Source organism: Mus pahari, chromosome 13 (genome assembly GCF_900095145.1).
Source record: "Mus pahari chromosome 13, PAHARI_EIJ_v1.1, whole genome shotgun sequence".
In the NCBI taxonomy this organism is placed as follows: domain Eukaryota; kingdom Metazoa; phylum Chordata; class Mammalia; order Rodentia; family Muridae; genus Mus; species Mus pahari.
Window position 1 is genome coordinate 41,013,705 of NC_034602.1, and position 25,013 is coordinate 41,038,717.

General features: G+C 36.6%; 1 protein-coding gene and 1 pseudogene across 2 annotated transcripts in view; one reads left to right on the forward strand and one right to left on the reverse strand.

The window, feature by feature from the left end:
* Kcnip4 (potassium voltage-gated channel interacting protein 4) overlaps positions 1–25,013 on the reverse strand; it is a 1,094,684-nt gene that overhangs the window by 255,143 nt on the left and 814,528 nt on the right. The window lies entirely within an intron of this gene.
* LOC110330803 lies at positions 8,202–9,668 on the forward strand (annotated as a pseudogene).

Sequence of the window (25,013 nt, forward strand, 5' to 3'; positions counted from 1 at the left end):
CTGGAGAATCCAGTCGTTATTGATCATCCAATCCAAGAGGATTATCCATCATTCTCCCCTGAACTTAAATGTCTTCTGCTACATAAATAACTGGCCTAGAAATAATGTCACTATCAAATTTACCTGTCATTTCTTAAGGAAAAATAGAGCCTAAGATTTTTCTTGCTAGATATGAATTATAAAAGAATATACTTCAAAATAACCTATCTATCTATCTATCTATCTATCTATCTATCTATCTATCTATCTATCTATCTGGTTTGTATATAGTTAAAAATAAAACAATAACTATGTGACTGTATATACTTCACAACAAAAAGCATATGGAGACGATCACTAGTACTGAACATAATAAAAGGTATAATGTACACCTTAAACACCGATTTTGCCCTCACTGATTTTATGGAAATGCAAGGTTGTGGTCCTAAATATTTTTTTTTATAGATGATTAATGTAGAAAGTATTATATCAATGTTTATGATTTCACATCCTAATTAGCATATACATAATTATTCATTACTCCAAAATTGTGATTGGCAGCACTATAAACTGTGTCTGTAAGGAGCTTATCGAATACAACTCCATCCTCTCTAAGGCATACTACAGCTTCTTACTAGGAGCAAACTCAGCCAACACTTTGTATTGAATCTGAAGGTCATTTTAAAGAGTGAAATCAATAAACCAAGCATAAAATTAAGAAAAACTTTGAACTAAACAAATGGTGTTAAAGATACTTGTCTGTAATAGGAAAAGCTAAGTAACACTGTTAAATCCACTACCTTGTCTGATCTTCCCTGGGAATGTTTGTGTTGGGCAAGCTTTATATGTGCCACTTCGTCCATGGCTGCGAATGGCTTCCTAAACGTCATGAATGTAACAATGGAAGTAACTGTTAGTTCCAGTAGGCTGGAAGTAACAATGTGCTTTTACAAGTAACCAAATGTGCACACATGGCATCTGTGACTAATAAGGACTTTCACAGAAGGCTTTTACAGAAAGGCGAGGAAGGGTGTTGTGTTATTAAAATTATTTGGATATCTTTGGATGGCTGTTGTTAGAGAAGGATTATGTTAGTTCTCAGAAAGAGAGGTTTAAAAAAAAATAAGCAAGGAACATCAACTGCGCTGTACATATTTCAAAGTCAGAGAGAGAAAATTCTTCTCAAGCTTACTGGTATTTTTCTTTTTCTATTTGATGACATGGAAAATGTCAGGCACCCAATCAAGTCTAGATGCACATATGGCTCCTACCACTTACAGTCATGGCTTTCTCCTCAAGACACAGAAGATCATAATTTCATTTTCTTTATCTCTGTGAAATCCTTTACTGTGAATTGCTCATTAGCACACCGTATTTCCTCTCTTCACTGAAATGCCTTGGAAGTCCCTGGCTAACGGGAGGGAGGATGTTCCCTGTGCTTCTCAAATATTCCTGGCACAGATATTTGCCTAATATCCTGTTCAAATGCAGACTGATACAGTAAGTTTCTGGGATAATGTGTGGGATAACTCAATATACTGTACTTCCAACATGCTATATACTGCTGAGGCTGTGGGTTCTTGAATGTACTTTGAATAACAAAATTGCACTTTATTAAAAATAACTCAGCCTTCACATATCAAAAGTTCTGTTTTATTCAAAGTATTGCCTTTTTCCATTCTCCACAAGCATTTATTTACAGACCAAAGTTCTCATTTCCAAGTAAAATTGGACTCAGGCAACAGAAATGGAGAATCATAGCAAAAACTGCTGCTAATTCTCTTAGTTTCCTATGCAATGCTCTTTTTGATCCTGCTGAGGATAGATGATATCTAAGTTTAGATGAAGGGCATATCTAATAACTATTCTTAGCACACCTGACATGAAGTAGATTCTCTCAAGTGTACATTTTAATTCACAGAGTAATAGAACTGTTGGAAAATGGGCAGAGAAATTTCAAGTGGAAAAACATGAACAAAGTATTACACCATAATTTTTCATTTCAAATTGAAATGGTATCTATAACTTACTACATGCTTTTCATGTGCTAGACATACTACTGTCCAAGTAGTGAAGTACCGCAGAAATGAGTAATTATAGGAGTAATTAGGAAAAGGTTCCTGCCTTTGTTGCTGTAAGATACTGATTTCCTTTTAAGTTTTTAAACAGTAAATCTTTAAACAGGAAAGTAGTACTTTTTGACATGCTATGGTTGGCAAAGTTCTCGGTGAGAACTTTCTTGAGGGTAGAATATTTCTAGTCCCCTTTTAAAGACATATTTGTGGTGGCTGAAATTGTATACACAGTGAGAAGTGGTTTCTTTCACACTGATAGTTTGAGTGCACTGCAAACAACAACAACAACAACAACAACAACAAAACACACAAACAAAAACAACAGATAGCAGCGCACAATATTTTCATAACTTTCAGGAGGAAAGCATTGCTGTTCACTGTGTTGTGAAGAAGTATGAGAATCTGGCATAGAAGGTGACTGGGATGATATCACGGATCCAAAGCATATCTGGTTCTGTAAGACACCAGTGTCTTGGGTGTCTGTCTCCAGAAGTGGGATGAAACTCTGTTGGCTGCTGAACATTTCTATTTTGCTGAAGCTTATTATGAAATATTGATCTTTTTCTCTACTCAGCTTTTGCCCTTTCTCTGAAGATACAAGTTCTTTTATGCCTTGACATTTCTGTTTTGAGTTTCTTCAGACTCAGTGGTAAACAAGAAAGAAGAAAGGAAGATCCAGCCTTTTAAATAAGGTCAGGGAATATTCTGTTTTAAATAGAAGAAACCTTTGCAAGGAAGAAAGGTAGAGGGAAGCAGAGTTCATTAGTAACTAATTTATTACATACAATAATGTCCCTACATTTTACTTTCACTTTCAACCTGTCCTAACATGAGGCTCATCCTTTCCTGTTACCTAGACCATGTGCACAAAAGGAAGGAAACATGACTGTGATGTCACAGGTGTCTTTTAAGTCTCATAATACCACCAAGATGTAAAGGGTTTCATGGAGATCATGTCTACAGGAATGGTTATTATAAGCTAACAATTCTCACTGAATTTGAGTATCCTTTTTATGACAGGCATTTTGATAAACCATGTATACATATAATTCATGTATCTTACAATAATGCATCCAAGGGCACCATTATTCCTTTTGACACATGATGAAATTGCTTCTAGAAGAAGTTAACAGCAAGATTCTTGTCTCAAAACCAGCAAGCATTGAAGCCAAGTTGTTTTTTTTTTTGGGGGGGGGGTGAAGGCGGGGACAGGGGGATTCTGCATATAGGTTTACTTGTCAATCAATGCCAGAAAATGTCCTAAAAGTATAATACCTGGTAAAAGTCTCAAAGTGCTGGACCTTTTGTTTTCAATCTAGTATTTTGTCAGTCTCATTTTAACCACCAACATGATGACCAAGTGTTATTCTCAGGTATCAAATGATGAAGAGCTTATACTAATTTTACCATTCCTTTGCTATACGGGCAGCCTGAATAGGCTTCTTTTCAAATTCCCTACTAACAGTTAATTTTTTATTATTATACTTTGTCATTTGTCTTTAAAGCTCCCTTAACTTTTTTTTAAATAGTACCCTTTTATATTGTGCAAAGTGAAGCATCAGTGACATGTGAAAACACATCAACATTGACAGTTCTGACACATCTTGGAGCAACATTTCCTGACACTTTCCCTCTGCATCTCACCTCAGAAGCCATTTTGTAAGTTTCTACCCAACGTGAGGGTTTTCATATCGTTGTGATTAGCTGGATGAGTTTGACTAAGTGATTCTTCTCCTTTCTGAAGAAATAACCAAGCTATCTCTCTTGGTGGGATCTCAGAACAATGGTGTTTTCTTCTTTTCACCTTAGTTTGATGATGTTACTCAATGCAATGCCATTATAAAACTCAAAAATAAAGGAGGAGGATGAAAAGATCCCAAACCATCTTTGCCTGAACCTGACACACATCACTTTTATTTTGCAGTCCTTTGAACAGAACTGCAATCAGATGACCCTAAATAATCCCAAACATAAATGACTGGATATTTGAAAATAGTTTCTTTTCTGTTTCTTCTCTCCTATTGACCATATCATCTCTTTATATGATGATAGAGTTTGTTTCATTTGCCATATTAACAAAATAAAATAGTATAGTGTCTGCAACATAGTAGGCACTCTATATAGTTGTTCAGTGAAGAAAACTCAAAATACATTTCAGGTGGTTCCACAATTTTTGATAATTTTTTCACTGAGATGTGATCCGTGTGTCTCTTGCAATTTATCCTAATGTAAGATGATAGGGCTATGAAAATGACATATGTTTAACAAACCAGCAGTCTTTAATATCTTCTCAGTGCATTCTGAGATTGACAAAAGAGTTTAATCTCAAAGTAGCCATGTTGGAAGGAAGTACAGTCAACCAGTTGGAGGAGAGGAATGGAGTGGGTGAAGAAAGAAAAGAAGTCAGAAGGAGGTGGGGTAGAGGGGAAACAAGAGAGAAAGAGAGAGAGAGAGAAGGGGGACAGGAAGTGAATACATTTAACTAATAGTAAAGATTAAGAATAGGCTTTTAAAATGAGTGCTTAACAGATGAAAACAATGTTTAAACAGCACACTCTCTTGGAAAAATTACTCCTACTTTTTGTGTTTTATATCCTCTCCTGAAGTGGAAGATAAGGGGTCCAGAATGAGGACACCAAGTGTGACTAGATGGTACAGAGACCAAAGACAGAATCAATGTATAGGAGTAATTAGGATTCCTGATGCTCTGACAAGATATATTCCCATAAAGTTGTTAATGAAACAAGAATATATATATATATATATATATATATATATATATATATATTCTCTCAGATGCTATCTCTTTGAGAAAAATAGCTCCCAGGGTTGCTGTCTAAATGAATGTTGCCTATTTGAGACTGTCATCTCTCACATCTGGAATGCAGTTTCTCCCCTCGGAATTGTATTGATTTCCATGCATTAGCTCCTCTGCCAATCGGGAAGCTCCTCCAGGAGTGGCACCCATGTTTTATTCAGGTTTGTTCCTCTGTGAGGCTCAGCTCTGGGGCCTTGCTGCTTTGAACACCCAACACAAACATGTCATTCTTCTTTCACTTATTTTCACATCTATGTGCTCTTCTAAGACAGACCTTTGCAAGTCACTTCACAGTTTAAAAGAGAATCCATTTAAACTCTGATAGAGAAGTCCAGTGAGTGACAAGCCCAGCAGCAAAAAGAAACTAAGAGAAATAGTTTCTGTAGCAGAACTTGATGCATATTTCAGTGTAAATTTGGACATGTATTTGTTATTAATATTGATAATTTAAAACACACTCTAAAGCAATAATTATGTTTCCCTGATTACATTACTACCTGTCACTAGACACTGGACAAAAAGAATGAGATTACAGAAGTAAATGGAACTCATTGCATTGAGTCTTAAAAGACATGGAAAGATAGGTTCTATCCAAATGTTACTTATGTACCTTTTTCTCATAACAAATAGTATTTGATCATTCTCAAACTAACAGTGAGAACAAACCAGCTTATTATTGGACTTTCAAACATGCTTGATCTCAAAAACAACTTAAATGACACATCTCAAAATAGCAAAAGCTGAGTTGTGTGCCTATGGCATTCGAGAGTATGCAGCATTTGGGCCAAGACACCTGGAAAACTTAGACTGCTCTAGGTTCAGGAAGTCTAAAATGAAAAACTGTACAGATTTGAGAAAGGCCCACACCACTATTTTACAAGATGTAGTAAGTTTAGGTGTTATGGTGCATGCAAATTCCAAATAGTCTGGCTGCAGGTCAGAATGTCTCTTCAAAATTGTGGAAGCCTTAAGACCATCAAATGTAAGGGTACTATGCAGGTGAGATGCTCACCACACACCTAATGCACAACAATAATAAATAAAAACAGATAAACAGAGCTTGGATCTGAGATCTAATGTACTCCGTGAAATAGCTTCACAGGGTACTCTTATAAATCACTTGGGACATAAATTATACAAGTCACTAAGGATGTAAATGCAGATGGAACCACAGAGAGGTTTGCACATCCATATCTCCTGAGTCACTATTCATAAGAGCCAAGGGATGGAGTAGATCCAAATGGACCTGAACATAAGAGCAGGTAGAAAGCACACAGTGTATACTATAAAAATGGAATGTGGTTCACTATAAATAATGAAATGTTATTCACATGAAAATAGGATCATCATATTAAATGAAATAAGTTGGACACAGAGAGACACATTCTACATTATCTTTAATAGTAAGAACTTAAATTATATAGATAGGTAGTAGTCATGGATACGTCCATTTATATTTACATACATGAAGGGAGAAAGCAAATTATCTGTGAAAAGGAAGGACTGGCTGGAATGGGGAGCAGAACAGAGTGGACAATGAGGGAGTGCATACAGCCAAGGCACACGATATTTAGAAACCAAAAAGCCATTTTGAAACTTATCATTTTGAATAATCCAGTGAGTTGTTAATTTGATTTTTTTTAATAAAAATACCTAATCTTGTTTTCCCCTTCAATTTTCCTTGTCCCTACCCTGAAGCATTAAATTGTGATCATGCCTACCTGTGATCTCTACAATTTTAGATACATTGTATCATTGTTATGCCATGGTTTATTATTGAGAATTTTGCTAAGGCCCTTTTCAGAGAATTCCATTATTTTCATCTTAACCTTTATATCTTAAACAATTTACTCTAAAATGTGTACATACAGCCAAAATGTCAATGGAATTGTTTTCCAAAAACTTCACCAGAATGTCTTGATTTATTATGAAAAAAAATTGTGTGAAAGGACTCCTGGGTTTAGGGTCAATGACTATCTTTTTATGGTCAAAGAGGTGGCTTACTATATTTGAGGGGTATGTATACCATTGAACTTATGCTCATAAAATTGTGTTAAATAGTTGTACTATTTACTTCCATTCTAAGTAAATCGGACGGCTTTCAGTAAGAGAATTAATACATTACTTCACTTCCAGACAATGGAATACTAGCCAACACCAAATACTGACATAGTAGGCTCTAGAGCATCTCTATGTATCTTCATTTAAGCAATTCCACATAATTCTTAGTACACAAGTTTACGAAATGGCCACACAATGTTTATCTTCAACTCTATGACAAAGCCCCAGTGGTTTCCAATTAGGGACACGTAAGAGAGGAGGGGCTCTGTAGAGCAGTGAACATACTCTATATGATGTAATGGCTGACACAGTTCATTAAACATTTATCACAAGTCACTGATCATGCAAAGGTATGGGAAGACCTTCACATTCATGAGAAATTTTTATATTTTCCAGTCAGTCTAAAATTTCTCTAAACTGAAGTGAGTCTTAAAAAGAACAAAGAGCACAAAGTCAAAGATGAAGATGGAACAAACTTTCATTGCTATGGACTCAGTGACTGAAAGTTAGCACACTTTTGTCTAGGGCCTAAATCTCTGTAATTATTTTCCTTCACCATCTTTGAAACAAATGTGTATCATCTGCTGTACAAAGACTATATCTTATAAACTTTATAGCTTATTATCACAAAATCCATCACTTAGTAATTCCTTCTCTGCATTATTTCAGGTCATTACAATTCCAAGCTATCTATCTCTACGATGAGGCCTTTCTTTCTAGAGCCACATGCTGTCTGTACTACATACAGGGCATTCCATATTATAGTGGTCCAAGGTTTCCTTTAAGGCTGGTATTATGTCCAGTGTCTCTATGTCTGTTCTCTCTTCCTGCATTCCTCGGTTGTCTAATCACTTAGGCATCCTGCAGGCAATTAATTCTTACCATGCACTGTTATGTTTGATGACACCATGAAATAAGATTCTTTCTACCTTACGGCACCTTATTATATACATGTAATACACATGGATTAACAAGGTTGTTGGTTTGGACCACTGAGAGACGAAACCCACAGAGCCTTTTGTTCTGGTTTTGCTTGCTTGGTTTTTAACAGTTTTATATAGACAATGACTGTATCCATCTCCTCAGCATTCATATGCCAAAGTTTTAACTGCAAATAGGTAGATTTTAGAATGGTCACTAGACTATGGGTTAAAATGATGTCATGAGGTAGGACCCTCATAGTAGGATTAGTGGTCTCATAAAAGGAAGTCTATCAGAGTCTCCTAGCTAGTAGCAGCTTGGGCAGAACACATGTAGTACAGTGCAAAATGGCAGATGCAGAACTAATTACTTTTCCAAAGAAGCATAAGAAGAAAGAAGACTGGAAGCCATTACTTAAAGAAGATATAGCTGAAATATAGTATGCTGAAGAATTTCTTATCAAACTAGAATCCAAACTGGCTCAACTGGACACTTCTCAGTGGCCTTTGTTATTAAAGAATTTTGATAAACTAAATGTAAGGACAACATACATTTACTTCTTGTGGTTTAAATCCTCTGAAGAGGGAGACTGGGGACTATATCGGGACATATTTCATCAGTTTTGACACACCCTCTAACCCCTCTTCCCATGAGTCAGTAGCCTGGTTCTCACAAATACTTTAGAGAAGACAGGCCACAGAGGCACACTGGTGACTGGGTGTTTGTGTTCATTGAACTAGCCACTCAGTTGATGAAATCAAAACAGAGTACAGGAAAAGAGTACGTGGGCACTCTGCTTTCTAGTGCCCAGAAACTCTGACAAATGCCTAGTTTCAGCAAACCCCCTATTATTTCAATAAAGAGTCAGCTATGAGTGAGGACTGCTTATGAGAGCAAAATTATAGAGTATGATCCAGAAAGATCAGGAATCTTTTGGGTGAGCTATGAAACTGGCACCTACATTTGGGCACTATGCATACACCTTGCTGGGAATTGATGGTCCGATGCAGGAACTTCAGAGGGTGCGTTCTGGAGTCACCAGTGAAAAGAACCACAAAGTGACAATGAATTATGTACTCAATGCTCAGTGGCTGTATGATAACCATAAGGATGAGAATTACTTGCAGTGCATTGTTTACCTGTTGGAAAAACTGTTGACATAAACGTATGGTTATAAAAGATAGTGCAATGAATGCAATCTGCTATGGGGCCAAGATCATGCTTTTACGTATTCTCTGATATGAGGATAACATTGAGGTCAACCAGGAGACTGTGGTCATTACCATCAAGTGTGTGTGTGGGGGAATCCATTGGCATGTCCATTGCATCGATGACCACAGCACTAATATCTATGCTTGACACTGGTGTAGTAGCCAAGATAAAGAGGGTGATCATGAGAGAGACACTTATCCTCATAAGTGAGGTTTAGGTCCAAAGGCAAGCCAGGAGATGATGATCAAGCAGGACCTTCTGGTAAAGCAGAGCAAACCCACAGACACCACCCCTGCCACCTGAAATAGTGTTATGTTGACTATGGTGATTCTGGTATGAAAGCACTTGTGGCTGAAGCAGTGAAAAAAATCATAAGAAGAAAGAGGGAGAGCAAGAGTGAAAGTGGTAAGACTCCTCCAGCAGTTCCTCAATTGGAGGAGGAGGAGGTGCAAGAGGAGGACGAGGAGAAGGAGAAGGAGAAAAAGTCACAAATTGAGCTAGCAAGTGGGTCCGAGGCTGCAGATGAGACCAGCGACACTACCAAGAAAAAGAAAAGAAAAAAAAAGAAAGAAATAAACATGGTGGAAGAGATGACTGAATAGTAAAAGACACTTCTTGAAGCATTGTGTCCAGCTGGGAGAAGAAATGAAAGCCTTATTGAAAATTTTTGTTTAAAGAGTAGAACAGAAGTCCCAAACAGAGTAGATTTCTGATACACTTTGCATTCTACTTGTGACCTCAGTGGTTGGTTGGTGTGGCCATCTCATCCTGTACTATCCTTTTTTTTAAGGATATGAGAGATAAAAGCAGATTTTTACCACCAACCCCTCTGCTTGCTTGAGTGGGGAAGCCACACATTTAGATATGACACTCCCCTAGTAACTGCCTGCAGCTGTTTAGTAATGACCATTTTAAACAATGCCAAAGATAGCCCTAGTTTGCTTTTTAAAAAAACTTTGTAAAAATTATATTGTTAAATAAGATGGTGTAGAAGTTGTGAGTAAAAGAGGAATGTAATTAAAGCATGTTCACTGGAGTCTTATCTCCAGTGTCCTATGAGGGTTACTCTACTCTGGCATCAGGTATCTGGTATCACTATGCTGGCCTGGGAGTGTCCACGGTGTTTAGGCTAGTACTCGATGCATTGTTGGGTACAACAGGATTTGTCCAGTGCCATCTGGCTCTTTGTGTTTGTTGTGAAAGCATTCCTACACCTTCCTGTTTTAATGTTTGTTTTCCTTTGAAGAATAGAATTGTTCACTGGTGGGAGAATGTAATTTGTAGCTTTTAAAAAGTATTTCTGTTAGATTTGCAAATTTATAATAACCTTGGCCTGGCAGAGTGAAAAATGAAAATATTTTTATGAAAGTTTGGGATCATTTGAAAAAAAAAAACACTATCTTTCTCCCCTCTGCCACTCTCTTATATGTCTTTCCCGCCAGTCTCCGCCTTGCAAAATCTGTAACTTGTGAAGACAGTACTCAGCAAAGTCCAGCCATATTGTCCTATGACCTCAGATCTCTGAGCATCCAGAACTGTTAGAAATAACTATCTATTTCTTAATATAGTCTAATCAAGTGAATCTGTCATCGTTATACCAACCAGTTGTGATTAAGGTGCATAATGACCTAATAATGTAAACATGGTAAAATTTTGGAAATATTTATCATTTGGCAACTAATTTTCATGTGTAGTTGGTACCAAAGTGTTGATGAGAGTTTCCTGCATTTCACAGTTATAACTGCCTTGGCCGTCTGTGGGAACCCAGGTGTCAGTCATAATTTCTAGCTCTATGTCTATGTTGTCCATGCAGAATTATCTCAGTGACTCAAAGAAAGCAGGCAACCCCACCAGGAAGAAGTATAATAACTCATTTTTGGCATTTATTTTAGGAAGCACTTGCAAAGCTTTTTCATAGTTCATCATCTCTTAAGATATCCATTGTTAGCATAAATTCTGCCACAACCATTATTTTTTTTTAAATCCTTCTTAGCACAATACTTTAAATCATTATTTGACTACTTCAAAAATCTTTCCCAACAAGTGAACATGGACTTAAATCCATTTCTCATAAAAGCAGAGATTAGTCATTGTTTCTGGTAAAATCATACTCAGCGTGAGTCAAATAATACCATCCATCTCCACGTGAAAGAGTCTTTCTGCAAGGTGAAAAGGTTCCTTAACTTTAAATGTCTTAAAAGTAACTCATAGCACAGTGCTTATCTTAGAAGGGAGAATTATCTACTTTATTAGCTCCGTAGGCTGATGTTTCATGGAAAATGTCTCACTCTTGACTAACGTACTGTAATTTACTGTATGACAAGACCTGGATAAATAAGAAAAACAATAATATTAGAGAGAATACATGAAGGCATCCAATGTGGAGGTTATCATGACTGGCACATGTTGAGTATTTTGATAGAAAGCATATTTACAAAGTTTCGCATTGTCACTTATAAGGGAGAGGAGTATCCAGTGGTACTTGCTGGTTGAAGCTCGCCGCCTACATTTTATAGATAGGTTTAAAATGAACAGAGATTAAAAAAAAAAAAAAGCATGCATGGGGTTACAGCAGGAGTACAGAGGGATTCCTGAGTTTGGGCAAAGGATCAGCAGTGGTGAAGACTGATGATAGACTTAGGACTTGACAGCTTACACACAAGAAGTTGTTTAGGATTAGAAAATAGGAAAAATTACCCATTATATTAAATGCAAATGCCAGATTTCTAGAGAAATGATTAGAAAGTAAGACCTACAAAATATTACTGATCTGGAAAAATAAATAAAACCTACTCATTTGTTTTTGTGAAGGCTCTCTGTCTTTTTCACTATATATCCTTTTAGTCTTTCACCATAATTTTTAGAGAATTAAACAAGCTGAGGTGCTGACTAGACTTTGCGGGGTACAGACTTCCTGGCTCTTGTTCTACAAAATTCATTTTGTCCTCATCTTTAAATATAACATACATTTATTTAATTAAATATTTTCAATGACATTTTTGGGATCCTAACTATTTTTTTTCTTATGGGGAAAACGCATAACTACAGTGATTGAGAATTTAAAAGACCATTACAATCCTCTCATTCATATGTCTGTAGAGTCTCTAGCTGTATCTTAGAAGTGCCTGAGTCTTCATGTTCTGTTTGCCACTGTGGCTGCCTGCTTAAATTTTTGTAACAAGAAAAGGATGTATTCTCTGAAACCTCAGATAACAACCCTGACTTGCACGTGTATCTCAGCTGATTGGTAATAGGCTAAACCCTTCAGATTTATGGTACATTATGGATGAATAATAGACTGTGAAGGATTTTTCTGTGGGTATATTGTGGCTCAACTCGGGGTTGTAGTTTCCCTACAAAATTAAGGCTATAAAATCACTGTTTTGTTTTGAGAGGAAACATTGACATCTCACAGAATGCTAAAAAAAGCAGCTCTGCTACAGTATATATGGCCATCAGAGTCCTCAACTAAAGAAAATATCTTCTGCAGGGTTCAGCATCTTACAAATATTTGTGCAGATTTTAAAGTACAGGGTAAAGCTAATCAGAGATTCTTGTTCAATAATGATACCACTTTCTCCTCATTTACACAAGGGATGTAAAGAATATAATTGTTAGTGTCTGCCTAAAGAATATCCATGAATAAGAATAACTTAGCATCATGGAGACGCCACCTTTTTTTCTCTCTAGGGAAATGTCTAGGGAAAGACAGATTTGAAGTAGATTGTGGAGCCAATAGATGGGATGAAGGCAACTTCTAGAAGCATTGCTTGACCAAACTGTGATCACTAATTTACAAACATTTGTTTGGACTCCATAAGAGTAAAAAGATTCCATTTGTGATTCTGTGATAAGAATTACCTTCACTCTTGCAGATACAATTAAAAGTGAGAATGTCTTACAAAAAGTAGGATGACATATGGTAACTGCAAATTTGCACCAAGATAACAAGACTATTAAGAGATAAGCATGTCTTTAAGATGATTGAATGGAATGTGTTGTAACATTTTTCCCAGGAGGAGAAATTACATTTCTAAAGGAATGACAATGCTCATGGCAAGATGTTACACCACAAGTAGATGAATGACCAGAAACCTCTCTATCTTCATCTGCTTAGAGCATGGTATTTTTAATCAAGGTTTCGTATTTCACATGAATACTAATGCTAAGTAAACGGCCATTCGAAGTGTGTTCAGTGCTTTCAGTACATGTCACAAGGCTCTGTTATCAAAAACTGTTGGAGAAGAAAACATAGTTACTAACTTCAGCTCCTCTTATTTGGAGTAAAATGATATATGTATATTGGCTTTTACTATCCATTCATAATTGCTCTACTATTCAAAATCAATACAAAAATGTTAATATGATACCCGTGAAGGATATTTAGTTCTCAGTTGCAGAAAGTAAGAGCAAGTTGGTGATCTAGCCCCAACCAGACTGGTAAGACTAAACGAATGGAGAACCAACAAGGACACAAGGGGTCCAGGTACATAGATGATCATACATAGGTGTTCCTTCACTACGACATAGTAGTGTCTTGTAAATTCATGGTAAATTTAAAACAGGGCAAGTTAAAAAAATCCATTAACATATATAACCCATGGAGCAAACATCAAGGTTTGGCTATCCTGTCTGCTGCTGTAGAAGGTAAATTATTTCCCTCTGTGATTACTTAACTGAATGGGACCTGTAGCTTTTTACCCATTATTCTACAATCTGAGAAGGTGCTACTAGACATCGATAGTCTGGAAAAAGATCAAGTTTTGAAAATTGAAGCAGAGTTTGTGGTGATTGTTTATTGATTTCACCTCACTATGGAATCAATGAAGTTGAACCATTATAATATAGGGACCATATCCAGGCTATTAACTACTCCAAAGCTTTGTTCCCCCTGAAATACAATAAGTAGCTTTTTATTTTATTTGCTATGTGTGTCCTTTAAAATTCATGTTTTGAAGCCCTCCAATTGATCACCTTCATTACCTCAAAATATGTTAATGTTTAGTGATAAGATTGTAAATTAAATTATATAAAACATCTGCAGGTTAAGCCCTTACCCAGTGATTAGCATCCTTATAAGATGAAGGGATTATGGCACAAACAACATAAATGAGGAAACTTGAATGGCCCAGAGGCACCTAGGAAATATTGAACATCCTTAGTCATCGGGCAAATACAAGTTAAAACAACCTTGAGATTCCACCTCATACCAGAAAGTCAGAATGACTAGGATCAAAATCTCAGGTGACAGCAGATTCTGGGGACGATGTGGAGAAAGAGGAACACTTTCATTGCTGGTGGGATTGCAAACTAATACAACCTATCTGGAAATCAATTTGTCAGTTCCTCAGAAATTTGGACATAGTACTACCAGAGAACCCTGCTATACCACTCCTGGGCATATACCCAGAAGATGCTCCAACATGTAGTAAGGACACAGGTTTCACTATGTTCATAGCAGCCTTACTTATAATAGCCAGAAGCTGGAAAGAACCCAGATGTCCCTCAACAGAGGAATGGATACAGAAAATTTAATACATTTACACAATGGAATGCTACTCAGCTATTAAAAAACAATGACTTCACGAAATTCGCAGGCAAATGGATGGAACTTGAAAATATCATCATGAGTGAGGCAACCCAATTACAAAAGAGCACACACAGTATACATTCACTGATAACTGGATATTAGCCCAACAGTTTGGAATACCTAAGATACAATTCACAGACCATATGAAGCACAAGAAGAAGGAAGAACAAATTGTGAATGCTTCAGTGCTTCTTAGAAGGGGGAACAAAATTCTCATAGGAGGAAATCCAGAGACAAATTGTGGAGCAGAGACTGAAGGAAAGGCATCCAGAGAGTGCCCCACCTGGGGATCCATCCCATATGTAGTCACCAAACACAGATGCTATTGTGGATGCCAAGAAGTGCTTGCTGACAGGAGCCTGATATAGATGTCTCCTGAAAGGCTCTGCCAGAGCCTGACAAATACAGAGGTGAATGCTCTCAGCCAACCATTGGACTGAGCATGGGATACCCAAGGGAGGAGTTAGAGAAAGGACTGATGGAGCTGAAGGGGTTTGAAATCCCATAGGAAGATCAACAATATCAACTAACCAGTACCCTCCAGAGTACCCAGGGAATAAACCACCAACCAAAGAGTGCACAAGGAGGGACCCATGTCTCCAGTCACATAAGTGGCAGAGGATGGCCTTGTCAGACATCAGTGGGAGGAACAGCCTGAGGGGTTTTGATGCCCCAGTGTAGGGAAATGCCAGAGCAGAAAGGGGGGAGTGGGTGGGGAGGCACCCTTATAGAGGCAGGGGGAGGGGTATGGAGTAGGGGTTTTCTGGAGGTGAGACCTGGAAAGGGGATGACATTTGAAATGCAACTAAGGAAAATATCCAATAAAAGGGGAAAAATCTAAACAAACAAACAAACAAATGAAAAAAAACAAAAAACTACCTTATCAGCACATGGAAAGAACTCTAATATCTAAAAGCCGAGAAGAACATCCTGTGAAGATGAAATGCTGTTGAACTCTCAATTTTGGACTTTCTGTTTCCACAATTTTAAATAAATTTCTGTTAAGCCACCCAGTCAAGAAAATATAGATACTATACAATCTATTTTGACCCATGCAATTCAAGTAATTAATCATTATTGCACATTTATATAGTGACCTATCTTTTGCTACTTAGATGAGCTAATGAGCTTAATAATCATCCCACTTCTTAAGTGAAATTAAAAGAAACAGAAAAGGAATATTTTATTTCATCATATAGTCATATGGTATATGTTAAAACTATTAATGATGGGTTGAATGTTGCTCTCCACATTTTATTGTAAAACCCAAGCCAACCCCCAGGGTTGATAGCTCAGAGGGGAGCTTGAGGCAATTGGATAAACTTGCACACATGCCAGTTTACTGATTCTAAAGCTGATCTTATTCAGAATTATCTTCACAAATAGATTGACCTCATGTCAGAGCACTCTATGTGAGTCAAGTTTATTCTTATAAATAAACATCCTAACTGCTGTTGTCATATGAGGAGTCAACTTAGACAAGACAGAATGCAGATAGGACAGTTGGGAAGACCTGACGCTCGTATATAATATATGCCTGGAGCTTCCAGAAGGCAAGAAAGGGTGGCACAATAAATTCTCCTTCATAGCCTTCAGAGGACACGATTAAAGCCATATGTTAGCATATTCTGTTCTTATGGCCCAACAGGTAGTTATGCCATTCGGTTTTGGCAACACAACATAATTAATATTCCAGGGCGAGCTTAAACCTTAACTCTGGAGTGTGTAACTGACCCTTGCCTCTTGTGATTTGAAGTTAAGGGAGTAAGACAAGCCAGTCATTCATTGGTTCCTTCCTTGATCTCCCTTCATATGATGTTTTCTTGTGAGCCTATTCTTTCAATACACATTTCTCAAGTATCTCTACCCACCTTCTTGAATTATATCATAAAGACAGTGATAAATACTGCTAACCAGGCCAGTCGATGAGAATTCAGATTTCAACATAATGCCCTTCTAAGAAGATATCGGACAGTGACCTCACTCAGTCTGTTTCATTTTCATGACTAATAATAATAATAGTAATAATAATAATAGTAAGCTTACATCTCACCTTTCTAATCTCCCAAACATTCATACCAACACCTCCATGTTAGAAAACTGTAATTGAATAAAACCTTGGAAATACTCAATTCTTATGCTGTTTAATTTTTTATTTCCCTTTCAAGGATTGCCACTAAAACAGCGATTTTTCTCCCTTGTCTTGCTAATCTGCCAATTTCTTCCTGACAGCCTCTCATCAGGGGGATTTATTATCACGCTGCTGCTTTACTCATTCAGTACAAACATTTCAAGGCTGAAATTAGAAACACTGACAAGAAATGTGGTCTCTAGTTAATGATTTATGCTTCTGCTTCAGGAAGTAAAATGTCTATTACATCTATTGTACTGAAGAGTGACTTCCAAACTTTCTGCTGAAGCTCTCAGAAGAAATGTTTTATGATTATTGCTCAATAAAAATGATACTTTGGCATTTTAATTCTCTTCACCCACCAAAAAAAGAAAAGGCTATAAAAATATATTACTACTATTAATTGTATATGGATAGGAATCTGGCAAGCAGGGTTTAACTCATCGGGACCTGTCATTGTCTGGTTGAGAGCCCATCTTATGCTATAGGGATCTGAGCTATAAAACTTGGTTGCTATTCTATTTATGTCTGTTGTTATTTGAATAAAACTATCTGGAGAGGGACTTGAAAAGAAAGGGACTGACACTGAATCTAAATACTCAGTAATTGCCGATGTTACTAACTACTGCCCAGTTACTCCTCATTGGTCCTAGAAGTGAGGGTAGGGAGATTAAGAAACCTCTTTTCTCCTGAGCTAGAACCACCTGTGCTTTGGAGTACAAAGATGACAGCATGGGTGGAGTGTTTTGAAAAGTAATAAACTTCGAGTATATGTGAGCAGTTTTGTCAGTGAAGATATCTGCCATTTAGTGCCAACTTGTAGGAAAGGCTTTCTTTGGAATATCAAAATAGTTTAAAATTACTTTTAGTTAATAGAATTTCATTAACTCCTTGAGAAGTTCAGATAATATATTTTCCTACTTCATCCTGCAATTCCTCCAAGATTCACCTTCTCTATATAACTTTCACTGACCCTGGAACTTACAAGTCTCTTAGCATTTCTCTCTTGAGATGTTTCCTGACCTTTGGTGTAGAGGTGGTGCTGTTAATATATTAATTGGGGGTGGGCACCCACGATTGGTGAAATTTTATAGTTTTATGCATACTTGTTCATGGGCAAAGTGCTCAGTTGTATATTTGCTCCTGTGTGCTGCAAATGCTACCAAGTGCTCACTTTGTTCTGGACATGTCTTCCCAGCTTATTAACATACAAACATTTTTATTTCTCAAGTACAGCATCTCCTTTTTTATTTCTGCCTTCAATATCAATGCTGTTGTCTTTTGATTGTTTATTACTTTGTGACCATCCAGTAATATTTTTGATACATTTGAAGCAGAACACATTGTGGGAAACATGCTTTAAATAACTTAATGTCTCTAAACTACAAAAAGCACAGAATTTTATTCAAGAAGGGATCATGAAAATGAACACTAGGCACAGGTTTGATTGGGTATCAGATATTTGGAATTTGTGAATCCAGGTATTAGCAGAAAACACAAATAGGGTATTTATCTTTTTTTGTTTCTTTGTTCTTTTAATTGAATTATTAAACATATTATTTTCTCACACTATATCAGATTACTCTTCCTAGTTCCTCCACACATCCCTCTCATCGAGATCCACATCCTTTCTTTCTCTTATTAGAAAAGAAGAGGATTTCAAGAAAGACAAGAATAAACTATAACAAAATAAAATATAATAATATAAAATAAAACCTATCATGTCTCAGTTGGACAAGAAAAACCAAAAGAACAAAAATAGTCCAAGAGAAGGCACAAGAATCAGAGACTCAGCCATCCATAGACTCAGGAATCCCATAAAAACACTGTACTGAAAGCCATAATATTTTCATAAACGACCTGATGCTAGTCTGTGCAGGCCTTGTGCATGCTGCTTCAGTCTCTGTGGTTCCATACCTGCTTTGCTTGTGTTGATTTGGAGACTCTGTTTTCCTGGTGTCCTCCGTACCCTCTGGCTCTAACTCTCTCTCTGTATCCTTTTCAGCTAGGTTCTGTGAACCCTGAGGGATTTGATTAAGCTATCCCATTTAGGGCTGAGTGTTACAAAGTCTGTCTCTGTCTCTGTCTGTCTCTGTCTCTCTGTCTCTGTCTCTGTCTCTGTCTCTGTCTCTCTCTCTCTCTCTCTCTCTGTGTGTGTATAAAAAGACTACTAATTTGTTAAAGAGTGACAATATTTGAAAACACCCATCATCACTGCTAAAGTTGCCTTGATTTATAGTTCAAGGTAATCATTCTGGTGTTTCAAATGCTAACCAACATAACTGCTTTAATTTCATATTAATTGATCATCTAATGCACTGATAAAGAATAATTCTCTCCCAGCTCTATAAACATAAATACTTTGAGTATCATAGCTTTGCAACTTGCTGACCTCACAATACATTTAGAGTTAAAAGATTGATATAAGCAATGACTTAATACAGTCAGCATATGCGAAAATAATCAGAAGGCAATTATCAGGCTCATATTCTTTGTAAAAATTCTATATAACTTACACAATTTATTTAAGGAATAGTAAAAGAAAACACATATCAGTTAGAATTACATTTTAAGCACTGAAAGTTTACAAAGTATGAATATACATTATTTCTTTCAAGCAGAAGCCCCTAAGAATGATAATGTATTTAGCACAAGTGATTTTTAGGGGTTAGATAGCATTTATTTGCTAAGATGCTTGGTTGTAAAATTCTCTTTAAATACTATGTAAGAGAAATAATTATGTACAAATACAGGTTTTAATTAAAATCTCATTTTATATTTTAAAGAATCTAAAGTATATAAAATCATTATTCACTGTAACATCACTTGTGCCTGTGGACAGTTTATAGAATAAACTATATTACTAAAGTGCTGTCAATAATCTTTCTTATTGAATCCTCTAAAATGGATCCAAACTTCCTCGGTTGTGAGGATCAGAAATTTATCTGTAGCTTCCATTTGTCCAGGGCAATTTACTTTCTTGGGCAGTAAACAAAATAAGTATGATTTAGTTATGGATTAGAGTGTTTTAATCACCAAGATACAAATGTCTATTCTCAGGTCTATTCTCATTGGTTTAAGTATTCTCAGCTTCACCAACTTTCGTGAATCATGGCTATGAGTTACTCCCTGATGAATGTGCACTGAGCGTTGATTAACTTTATGGTTTCCAGTACTTTGAAATCAGGGCCACTGAGGATCATATCATGAAGTTCTGTTTAAAATGGTTTTCAGTATCTTTTGCAAATCTATAATTTTGTTTAAATATATTAATATTATATTAAATGTTAATTTAAAAATCCTTGGAATATGACACATTATTATACATATTATAATACACACACACACACACACACACACACACACACACACACACACACACATGTTTCATTGGCTATTACTCCACACTCCATGTCTTTTTCATGCTCTTATGAGTCCAGAGTTAAACATGGTGCTCTTTGTGTGTTGTGTGAACTGAGCAGGACTGATCCCTAATTCCTGTCTCCTTGGCAACACCAGTGTCTGTGTCACAACTATTTCTTGCCTAGACAATACCAAAAGGTCTTGATATCATCATGCTCTTCCACATAATTCTTGCCAAGTTATGACTCACCAATACTCTTTCAAGTCAGTATCAATCAATGTTCCAACTCATAGCCTAGACCAAATATCCCAGGGACTTCCCCTGTAAGGAGAGAGAGTAAAATGCCTGTTCTGACTTCCAGGTTCTCTATTCTATCTCTCTTCTCTCATTCCTAATCCTCCAGCTTCAATTGTCCTTCTGTTCTAACGATCAGCAAAGCAAGCTCCACCTGACAGTGTAAAAACCTTGCCTGGTGTAGAATTTGGACTTTGAGGGAATATAGTTTCATGGCCTGTTTCTTCATGGTTTTGGGGCCTTAGTTTATGCATTTCTTTCTCAATAATAAAGCTATTCTTGACTTCCAGATGTGAAGATGATTCAACACTTTCTATTATACCACGTTATTTTCCATGTAATAATAGTTGATGATAACTGATAACATGATAAATGGTTGTCTATTGTCTGTTTTCCTAATGTGATAAGACCATTGAGAGCAATAATCTTAATGAGTTATTTAGAAAATGACCCACATATGTTTGGTGAGTGAGTGAATGCATGCATGCATATGTACAGCAAAACACCATCATAGTGTTTAAAAAGAGTTTATGTCTACATTGAATTAAACAATGTGTATTTAGTAGTGGAGAGCCTTGGGACAAGTTGAATAAGTTTCTATATCTGAAGTTGTATATCTAAAACAAAAGTCAGATTGAAGTGATTCTTTCCTCAGAGGGTAATTATAAAGACTAAGCAACATACTTAGTGTGAAATGAATAACTTCTATATTAATGTTTCAAATATTAGAAATTCACATTATCTTTAAGCATTTTATAGGCACATTAAAATTCACATAAAATTTAAATTATATAATATTAATGTTATAAGTATAAATAAGCCTTTGCTCATGTTCACTGCTGGGATGTCTCACTCTTTTATGGTTATACTGTCATCTTTAGAGAGTCAGCTATAGTATCTAATACTGGTCAACATCATTTGTCATAGTGAAGAGCCCAACAGCTGCCTGGCAACTGTACAAGCTCAGACTTGCTTCTTGTCCCATGAGCCAAGAGTTAGAATTACCTCGCTGTATGCATTTGGCTGGAACAGAGTAGTGACTGTTTAAACCTTTGTAGTGTTCCTTGCTTGCCAGTTGTGGTCCTTTGACCACAGGGAGCCACACTTCATGTTAGGTGCACTCAGTTGGGATTCTCCGTAATATGACATTTGTTCTGTGGACCATAGGCAGGCTTTCTTCTCTAGAACTTTCGGATTCTTCTTAGATTTTGATACTTAGTATATAAAGTAGGGTAATGTATACAATATTCCCAGAAGTAGAAAATAGATATTCCAGAGAAAAATGTCCCTTTTGTTTGAGTGTTTACTTATTCTATTTTAATGGAGCTTAACAAAAGGCCCCAAATAATCCCTTTCTACTTATGAATGAGTAAAAGACTCAAGTATCCAATCTTATTGTAGCTGTTCAGTGTGCATAGGAAAATGTTTATATCAAATTTATAGAAATTTGAAGGGCTGTTTCTCTTCATGTTAATAAAATAGTTCTTTAAATCAATTTACAGGTGTATGGCACCTGGTATATACCATATCAAGAGAAATAAGATATTGTGTGCTCAGTTTATCTCAACTGTACATTTCTTTACGTTCCACGAGAATGTGTTAACTTTTCATGGGATATTTCCAACATTTGGCAGGAGATATGATTATTGACTTTTTAACAGTTGGCTTTGAACCACTTAAAATTTCTAGGTATTTTACAGCATTTCCAAGTTCTGTCTAATGTTTGGCTGTTGGTCTCTGCGTCTGTTTCCTTAATCTGCTGGGAGAAGCCTCTCAGAGGACAGTAATGACAGGTTCCTGTTTCAGACCCCAGACAAGGGGCTTAGGTGCATATCAAGGTAGAACTAGCCTCTAGGTTCTCCCAGTATCCCTCAGACCAAGCAACCCCTCTACCCTGAGCTTTCCAGCCAAGGGCTTCCCCCTAGAGGCTCTTTCCTATATAATTAAGACATTTTAGTTTCTCTTTCTTCTTCCCCCTTTACCTTCTGTCCAGGAGCACTCACTCTCTCTCTTTCTCTTCCCTCTCCCTTCATTCTCCTTTCCTATGGTGACTTCCCTAGTCTCCTTCATTTGGGCAAGTTCACTTGCCCACCTGAGAGTGGTTTCCATATATAATATTCCATATATATATGTATATATATATATATATATATATATATATATATATATATATATATATATATATACATATATATGAACTGACTCATTTCAAGAGCAAAGAAATAATTTGTCAGCTCCTGTCTCTGCAAGTATAAGAGAATATTATTAATATTGTCGGGGGTAGGCTCTATCTCACGGCATTGGTCTCAAGTTGGGCTAGTAACTGACTGGCTACTCTGCTCCCATTTTATCCCTGGCTATCTTGTACTCAGGACAAATGGATTGGGGAGGAAGGATTAAAGTAGCCATAGGGATAAAGGGCAGCACACAAAAAAAGTTTTTAAGAGTAAAAAAGAAAAAGTTATACAAAGCATATAATTCATCCAAATAAATATGTACATTTAAAAGAAACAGACATAGAGAAACATAACAGTGAGTTGTGAAGAAAGCTTAATTAGTGAAGTGCTTGGCTTGTGTGCCTGAGAAGATGGGTCAATACTCTTCTGAGGTAACAGAAAAGTCCGATGTTGTGGCAGCTGCTTATAATCTCAGCATTGAAGAGGAGACAGGTGGATCGCTGGAGCTCTTTGGCCAACCTGATCGAAGCAGGGAGTTTCAACCAGTGAGTAAACCTTTAAGAAAATGAGTCAACCCATTGATTTGAAATAAGTGCTACAGTGCTATTGGCACAATATAATAAGAAGTACGATAACATTATTGCTGTGTTCAATGCCCTCCAGTGAAAAGCCCTGTGGTATTACTATGTATGACTAAATAAATTGCTTTAAATTAAAAAATTACAGTTATTAATTTCCAAATCTGTGGAACAATGATGACAGCATCTAGTATGACTGGGACCTTTAAATAGTGAAACGTGAGTAATGTTTTGAGGAGTGTATTCAAACAGTAAGGAGTAAGAAGTTAGCATGTATACCAGGATTTTATAAAATGTTACACTGTTTTACTTATTTATGGAATTACTGGTTTGATTCTTATATTTATACATGTTTGCATGTATGAAGGGGGTGAATGTGGTGTGTGTGTGTGTGTGTGTGTGTGTGTGTGTGTGTATGTAGGTCAAACACAAATGTTGGGCAGAGGTTTTCCTTAGTAACGATTTTACTATTCAAGACAGGGGGCCACTCATTTGGCTAGACTCAATGATTTAGGAACTCCAGAAATCTGTTTCTGCTTCTCTATGCTAGGATTATAAACACATGCCATGCCTTGCTTTTCCATGGCCGCTGAAGATCAAGCCAAACAAGCAGGTTTGTATATCAAGAACCTTCCTGAATCATCTCTTCAGACTCCGTTATTTAGTGTAAACATAACTGTCATCTTTAGAACCATCCTTACTCCAGTAGTTAGGAACATTCTCTGTTTCCCCACCATATGAATAGAACAAGAAAACAATAGAAACAAGAAAAATGTCTAAAGCAGGAAATATATGGAATCACAAGTATAAGCAAGGCAAATATCATGAATTTGATAAATGAAGAAATTCCATAACTGGAGTATTACAAATAGCACACAGGCCGATAGCAAGACTGTTGAACTTCATGTTTACATTTAGGTTTACACAGTACAGGGAGGCAAACTCCCTCATCCTATGTAGCAGTGAAGAAGTCAGCCTTTATATTTCATGATAGAATTTCAAAGGAAAAGGAAGAAAATTATATGTACATATAGAAACGGGGAAGTAGTTACATACCTTGGTGTGAAATTTTTATAGATATATTTATTATTTGGTATATTTTAGATATTTTCCATGAAGGGAAAAAAAGTTGAGCTTTTGCTTTTAATTTCATCCTTACAGTAAACATCTGTTCCTTCCAGGCCAGTTTCCCAAATGTCCCTGCTCCCTGTTGTCTTCCTCACTCCCTTTCATTGCCTCCTACCCAGTATGCAGGATCCTTCCACTATCCCTGCCTCCCCCACAAACATGCTCTGACAACCCCAGCCTACTCTGTTCTTATTCTTTTCTGATATCGCATTGCCCCTGTTGCCTGTGTCACAAAATTAGGCATTTAATTACACATTGCCTTGAGTTGCTTTCTAGTTTTGGCTACCCTCTTTTCCATACTAGATCATGAGTCCTGAGAAAAGATCCAGTTTTCAGGGGTTTTTATGTCTTTGTAGAAAAGATAATATCATAACTATATTCAGAGGAAAAAATGAACTTATTACATAATTCTTCTGGGTTCATCACAACTTTTAAAAGAAGGATATTGAAGAAAGGTAAAGACTGTGAGCACCAGAGATTCCTAGATGATTTACTCAAAAATACATCATGCAATGCACCTGGGCTCTGACAGCTACAAAGTAATCTTTCTGGCAGAGTGAAGAGCAGAGGCAAATTAAAAGTCTATTCTTAATAGCAACCACACTCTTAGAGCTTAGAGTTGCCCATCACCATCTATAAAATAGGTTAGTTAAGAAAGATTGGAGTTTTACTCGACTACTTACTT